This window comes from Silene latifolia, chromosome 9, assembly GCF_048544455.1.
Source record: "Silene latifolia isolate original U9 population chromosome 9, ASM4854445v1, whole genome shotgun sequence".
Lineage (NCBI taxonomy): Eukaryota > Viridiplantae > Streptophyta > Magnoliopsida > Caryophyllales > Caryophyllaceae > Silene > Silene latifolia.
The window spans coordinates 114,153,181-114,161,112 of record NC_133534.1 but is presented as its reverse complement, the minus strand read 5'-3'; the positions used below and the strand labels follow the sequence as shown (position 1 = coordinate 114,161,112).

The window sequence follows — 7,932 nt, the reverse complement described above, 5'->3', positions numbered from 1 at the left end:
TCGATATCCGTCCAACAGTGGTCGATCGAGTGAATGGGCATCCAAAAACTGCTCGATCGAGAAGAAAGGCAGTCGATCGAGTGGTTCTTTATTTGCAGGTGGTCGATCGAGTAAATATTTCACTCGATCGAGTGAATTCATCAGCAAAAGTGCTCGATCGAGTAGAAAAACTACTCGATCGAGTACTTCTCAGCGTGATCCTGCAAAACGCAATGAAAAACAGCCCGCAAACTAACTAGACAAGTAAACTGATATGGTCTATGGTATAAAAACCATTTATTACAACTTAAGGTAAATAAAAATGCAGAAATAAATCGCCGGGTTGCCTCCCGGGTAGCGCTAGCTTCAGTCAGGTCCCAGCTCGACCTTCTTTTCTTCGAGCCTCTATAATTAATCACGATCAAAACAATCAAAGCGCGCAAAGAACTTTGTCAAATAGCTGCGCATGTGCTACACAACAGCACAAGTAGCACCAAAGTGGAATCAAGAAATAGGAAATGAAATTAAACAACCGTTTAACAAATTTCCTATGTGAGCTCCTAAATTTATCCACATAATAAAGGAGCGCGGAGCAAATCACAATATATATAAGGGTCCCGATTCGATTAACGATTTTTGAAATGACGAGGACGGTGAAAATTCGTTAAATTATGCGTCCACATATGAGAGGGTGTAGCATTAAAAGAAGGAGCACAAATTAAACGAGGCAATATACTGTTAGAACAAACAATAATGAAATTATCGCTTACTACCTCGGGTTGGTCGCTCTCAACGACGGAATCACTGACAAAGGAATGCATTACCTCATCCGTGCTAGGAGCAATTACCGTCTCACCGCTTCTTCATCAACCTCCTCGAAGGAATCCATCCCGTGAATTGTAGCTTCAAGTGTATCCGACTCGGCTGTGAAAAAGGGAGGTTCACCGTAACCGTCATCATCGTCAAATTCGTCATCCAAAATGAACCCAAGTGACGAATTAAAGCTCCCAATGGCCAAATCAGTCGATCGAGCAAAATAATCACTCGATCGACCACTTTCCTCCCGCATCTCACTCGATCGAGTAACAAAATCACTCGATCGAGAACTATCCTCCTGCATGTCACTCGATCGAGAAGAGATATTACTCGATCGAGGACTTTCTTCCCGTACTGTGATATCCTCGCATACACTCTGGAAATATGATAGAAAGTCGTCATCCGAAATATAGAAATCATTTTCAGCATTGGGCAACGCGGGTTCTTCATGGGAAAAAACGCTCTTGGCCAAGTACACCTCTTTTGGTTGCCGATCATCCAACTCAGCTGTTAGCTGAGCTATTCCAGACCTTATCTCATCAACGCCCGCGAAAAATCGTCTATCATATTCTTGCATTAAAGATTTCAGCTCCGCAATTTCTTTTTTCTGTATATCACGAGGATCTTGTTGCGGTGGCCATTGATGGGGTGGATGTGGCGGCACAACTACAGTGCATTGTGCTCAAGAAGACCACATCCCCAAGATTTCTTCTTTTCCCAACTAGCAGGTTTCTCAGCTTGGGCTTCAAACTGAGCAATTAGTCGGGAGACAGATGTCATCTTGGCAAGAGAGATCGAAGGTACTCAAGCCTTCCCTTCGATAATCTCCCTCAGTAGCCTGTCTAATAAACCTGTAGGCCTATCAAGACAGCACTAAAGAAAGAGATAAGAACAGCCTCGAGGTACTTAGACTTCCCTTGAGGCGAAAGGGCAAACAAAATAAAACAGATAAAAAGCGTCGCCTCCCCGGCAACGGCGCCAAAATTTGATGCGGTCGTTTCTACACCAAAAATAAAATACCTAGATTACTGCTAACAGAAGTCAGCGGCAAGTAGGGTCGATCTCCACAGGGAGGCAAAGTTGCTATCTATCTGTCTAATTCGGTCTGTCGGTGTCACGAAAAATGGGGTTTTGAATTGATTTAACTAACTAGAGACTAAAGCGAGAGAAATGAAAAAGAGAAATTAACAAAGAAGAGAAAAGGAGTATGCTAGGAGTCGGTCTACCGTGGCAGCTATCAAATCTTGTACTATTGGGAATACTGAGGCGATTAAACTATTGATAAGAAGAGCTATGGTCGTCACCTTTCGGTCCTTAAACCGCCCTAGAGCGTAAAACGACTTAACTTTCGCCCTCACTGCAATACCTATTGTAATTAAGCAAGCCTTCCCTTCCAATCTTTCGATCCAGGTCGGGGTTAACTAGATTTATGGTCTCCTGCATGCATTCATTCGACCGGATAACAGTTAAATTGCCTAATACAATTCCTACCGCAAGTCTAACCTATTCAAGTCAGTTAAAACATCGCTACCACGGCTTCCCTAATCCTAACATACTAGGGGAATTTAGCTAGACATGGAAATAAGGGGAACAGGAATAAAAGAAATAAAAACAATAAACATTAAATTAAGTTAAAGAGAGAAGGGAAGAAAGAATTACTAAATTGATGGATCCGGAAATGAAGAATAAAAGTAACAGTGTCTTGAACCGAGAGAGAAAAAGAGAGTATATAGTGTGTGAGAGAGAGATTACATCGACATAATGACTCCCTATTTATAAGAAAATAGGGCTTTATTATACCTAATGACGGAATTAAACCTAAAAAGCCCAGCCCGTCAGCTAAATCCACTCGATCGAGTAAGGAAACCACTCGATCGAGCAACTCAGGCTCAAAACTGCTCGATCGAGGAAGGACACTGTTCGATCGAGTAAAGGCATACAAGGAACTGGTCGATCGACTTAGAATAGAGCTCGATCGACTGATTATTGACTCCTAAACCACTCGATCGACTAGAATAGCGCTCGATCGAGTGGATCTTGACTTCAGCAGCTTGTAATTCTCGTTAGTTTGACATTGACTTGTCCTTTTAGCTCCCGAAACACCTTCACGCATCCCAAGACAGCAGTAAATCCCGCTCCAAGTCTACTCTTCTCCAAATGCATGCTAAACGAGCGGTAAATGGCTTGATTTCACCACTTTTGGGTCCATACCTGCAAATAAGACATAATAACCCAAAGTAGCATATTCGGGGCATTTCGTAGCATAAAACCACGATAAAAGCATATAAATACGTGCATAAAATAGGCCAATAAGACTATATAAAATGCACGTATCAATTGTGATGCAATTTCTCAAACCGGAGTTACTCAAGACCAAATCCGATGGGTATTGTTTCCTTTTTCTATAATCGGTACCGCAAAGCAATGGTTAAAGAGCCTAGACAAGGCTACCCTTAGTATTGATTCATGGAAGAAGTTAGCACTTGCCTTCTACAAGAAATTCTATCCTCCGGAGAAGACTAATATGTTGAGAGCCCAAATCACTGGGTTCAAGCAAAGGGATGAAGAATCATTTTATGAAGCATGGGAGAGATTTAAGGACACTTGTAGTTCTTGTCCACACCATGGACTTAGTGAGTGGTTCCTTGTGCAACAATTTTGGAACGGCCTATATGAAGACTCCCGCAATGTTCTTAATATGGGATCCAATGGGATGTTTACCGAAGTTGATGACAATCAAACATGGTCCAAAATCGAAGAGATGGAGGTTCATAATTCCCAATATAGTAGGCCTCAAAAGGCCACTAGAGGAGGAAAGCATGAGGTAGATTTCATCACTCAATTAGGTGCTCACCTAAGTGCTCATATCGACACCATCAATTAGAAGTTTGAGAAGGCCATGGCTAAGCTTGATGAAGCTTCCAAATCACCCAAACAACATGTTAATGCTATGGTGGTATCATCCTCAATTCCAAGTGGAGTATGTGAAAGTTGTGGAATCTTAGGACATGATCAAAGCGAATGTAGGGGAACAAATGAACAAGTTAATGCTTTCCCAGCATACAAGAGTGGTACCCCTTATTTCAACTACTATAATGAGAACACCAAATTCCATCCAAATCTTTCATACAAGAGCCAAAATATCCAAAACCCCCAACAAACATACACCCCACCTCCAATGAGAAACCAAGCTCAAAGACCCTTTTTCAACCAAAGCCAAGGTTACCAAAATCAACCTTCCTACAACCAATTAAATGACCAAAGATTTGATGTTCAAAAAGCGGTCCTCCAAATGTAAAAGAACTAACAAGAATTTTTCACCCAAATGCAAAAAGATAGCCAAGCGAAAGAGATCACCATCAACAACATTCTTGCCCACACCAAAATGTTAGAGACTCAAATGACTCAATTAGCATCTTCTAGCTCTCAAAAACAAAAGGGACAATTACCGCCTCAAGGTAATCCTCCAAGACATGAGACGGTTAGTGCCATCCATTTGAGGAGTGGTACAAGATATGAGGGACCGAAGAGGCCAATTGATGAAGATATTGTGGATGTTAGTGATAAGCAAAGGGTTGTGGAGAACTCTAAGGAGGTAGATCCTACCACCAATGAAATTTCAAAGAATAAGAATGAAGAGAAGGCTAAGGAAAAAGGTCCTATTGTGATTAGACTTACATTCCCAAGTCGCCAAGCTACGCCTAAGCTTGATGACCAACTTGGAAAGTTCATGGAAATTGTGAAGAACTTAGAAGTCTCAATCCCATTCACAGAATTGATAAATCATGTTCCGGCTTATGCAAAGTACATTAAAGATATTCTTACCAAGAAGAAATCCATCCGAAAGTTGGAGACTATTGCCTTTACCAAAGTGAGTAGTGTTATTCTTCAAGGGAGTTCCCCCTCCAAAGCTCAAAGATCCTGGAAGTTTTTCTATTCCATGTACCATTGGCGACACTATAATCAACAAAGAATTATGTGACCTTGGAGCAAGTGTAAGTGTCATGCCGTACTCGGTATGTAAGAGGCTAGGAATGAGAGAGCTCAAATGCACCAACATCACTCTTCAAATGGCGGATCGATCAACAAAGGTACCTTTAGGGGTATGGGAGGATGTGCCCGTGAGAATTGGCAAATTCTTCATCCCGGTAAACTTTGTCATTGTAGACATGGAAGAGGACTCCAACATTCCTATCATTTTAGGAAGACCTTTCTTGCATACCGTCGGAGCATTAATCGATGTGAAATATAGAGAGCTCACACTTGAGGTAGGGGACGAGACAATCACTTTCAATCTTGACAAAACAATGAGAGCTCCCCGACTACATGAGCCATGTTTCATGGTCGATCATTATAGCCGAGAAAGTGATAGGAAGAAGTTAGAATCTCTATGAAAAGATCAAGCGATGGGTAAAGAAACACCACCCATATGGAAGAAGAAAGTGGATGACCTTCAAGTAACTCTATTCGGAGAGCAAGGAATTTTCAACAACAGCAATGAGAGCTTGAATAGCTCACCCATCATGACAAGTAATGAAGAAGGCCTCATTAGCCAAGATAACAAGAAAGAAGAGTTGCCCTTATCAACCCATGACATCATTGGGGAACAAGCTAGTGAAGTTTGCGGTCTATGGGATGATGAATTTGAAGGATTGGTCAATCCTTATATTGGAAATGCTATGACCTTAGACCAAGGCTTTGTGGATCCTTGTCATCACTTTGACTTGGAATACAACAATGAAGAAAAAAATGTGCAAAGGTCTACCCAAGACCTCTATCATAAAAATGAGCAAGCTTTCGACTACTTCTACAAGGTGTTGAGCAACATCAACAACACCTTGGCTTTGCCCCCTTGACATCTCATCCAAGAGTGAGAGTTTGGTTGAGTCCTCCCTAAACCACCATTTGTAAATATTCTAACCTCTTAACTCGCATTTTATTTCCTTTATTGCATTTTTTGTCATTTTCGGATTTGCATTTTTGTGCTTTGATCAAGATTTTTGACATGAGAGCAAGTGAGGAAGGTATTTTAACATGTTTTGATGTGTAGTGTTTGATCGAGTGTGGGGATGGCAAATGCCTAGGCTAACCAAGCCTTTGTAGTGCACCCACAACATTTAACAAAGGAAAAGAAGGAAGAATGACATGGGAAAAGGAATCCCCACGAGCGGACCTCAACTTGTGGGAACTAGAAAGGATCCGAGCGTTCCCAAGAGGATCCGAGCGTCCCCAGCATGCATTCGAGCGTCCTGACCTTAGGACGCGGGTCCTGGGAAGGTTTGAATTAAAGAAAATGCCCTGCAAGAAAATATGAACAGATCATCCTCAGGACGCTCATCCCCATCCTTAGGACGCTCGTCTTGGCATCAATCTGCGCGTCCTGGTATGCTTCCCGTCTGCGAATTTTACGCTGTAATGGAATCTTCACGTCCCAGGAGAATCCGAGCGTGCCCTCAGAAATACGCTCGAGCTGAGCAGGATCCGCGCATCCTGGCACAGGTTTGCAATTTCAGGAAGTCCTGTAAGACAATCCGCGCGTCCCGTGTTGAATCCGAGCGTCCCAACCTGTATTTCACAAAAATACGGGACAACTCCCTTATTCTTAATTCATTTCTATCTTTCACAAACACAAACACATACCTTTTCTCCCACTTAAACCCTCAATCAACCCATTCAAAAACACCAATTTCTCAACAAAATTCACCACCATTCAAACAAAACTTGCTCAAAACAAGATTAAATCACTCCTTTATCAACAAAAGACCATCTAAACATCAAATTCCTCACAAATTGAATCAATTTTCTAGGGTTTGGGCAAAAATTCAAAAATCCTAAATTGATTGAGGAATTGATTGAAGTTTGAGGAAGCAAGGAACATTCAAGCAAAATCTTGGTTTGTTGATACCAATTTAAGAAGGAGAACACAATGGCAAGGACCAAAGGCGGAACTAAGGCACCAAAGACTCCAAATTTATCAAAGAGACAACAAACTCTTCTTGCATCTAAGGCTTTGGTAGTGACACAACCAAGGGAGGAAATCCAAGAAATCGCAACTCCTATTGAGGAAGCTACTACACCTACTCCGGTTATAGAACAATTGCCAAATTTTCCGGAGGTAACTTTCTTAACCGATGCTCATAGGAATGCATTTTTATCCCTTATTAGAAAGACTATTGTGGCTACCAAGTTTATATGTCAAGACACTTTGGAAAAATTGGGTGTGCTTGAGCGAACTAGAAAATTTTTCGAGTCCATGAGGTTGTTAGCCCTCTTTTAAATGGAAGAATTGACCTACCCTTCATTAACCATGGAGTTCATAAGCTCCTTGAAGGTGTCTAAGATAGAGACTCGACATTATGTTGAATTCCGTCTTGAGAACAAGAGTAGAAACATGACTTTGAGTGAGTTTGGTGATGTGTTTGGTCTTTTACAATATCATCATTATGAGAAGAAGCCTTTAAAATATGATGCCGCACCCCTTTGGAAAGCCATTACCGGTCGAAAATTTGACTCTTTCCGGGAGTGTCATGCTTTATATGTTCATCATCCGTGCATAAGAGTATGACACAAGTTTGTGGGCAATACCTTGATTGCTAGAAAAGGCACCAATCACTTCACCGAACTTGATTTTGTCTACCTTGAGTCCTACATGAATATCAATGGAAAGTTCGCCAAAACCTACAACATTCTTCGACTATTACTTGATCGGTGGCTTGATATTGATAACTGGAAAGACGGAGGGGCCTTCATTGTAAACGGCGGCTTAGTAACGAGGCTAGCTAAACACTTTAACCCAAATTTCAACAAAGATAACAAATACAAACCGGTTAAAGGGAGCAACCACCTTGATATGAGCACTATGATCAACAAATTCCATTGGGTCAAGAATGACAATCTTGACAACAAATATGAGTGGCTCATCAAAGAAGCTAAGTCCTTTGTCTTGCCTAGCCAGATTTGCCGTCTCTCCGTCCGTAGACTAAACTACCTATTGCCCATCCCCAAGGAAGCCGAAGTGATAATTAAGCAACATAGGGAACCAATTATAAAGCCCTCCTCCTCCACCATTGTGACCCCACCATACCCCTTTGCCTACCAAGAATTCAAACCGAGTGGTTCTAATGTCATGGTAAGCAA

At 41.6% G+C, this 7,932-nt stretch overlaps 1 non-coding gene across 1 annotated transcript; it reads right to left on the bottom strand.

Annotated features, from left to right (window-relative positions):
* Positions 1 to 3,319: 3,319 nt before the first annotated feature.
* LOC141603378 (small nucleolar RNA R71) lies at positions 3,320 to 3,426 on the bottom strand. Its single transcript, XR_012525258.1, has one exon. It is a non-coding gene; the product is annotated as a small nucleolar RNA R71 (small nucleolar RNA).
* Positions 3,427 to 7,932: the final 4,506 nt, after the last annotated feature.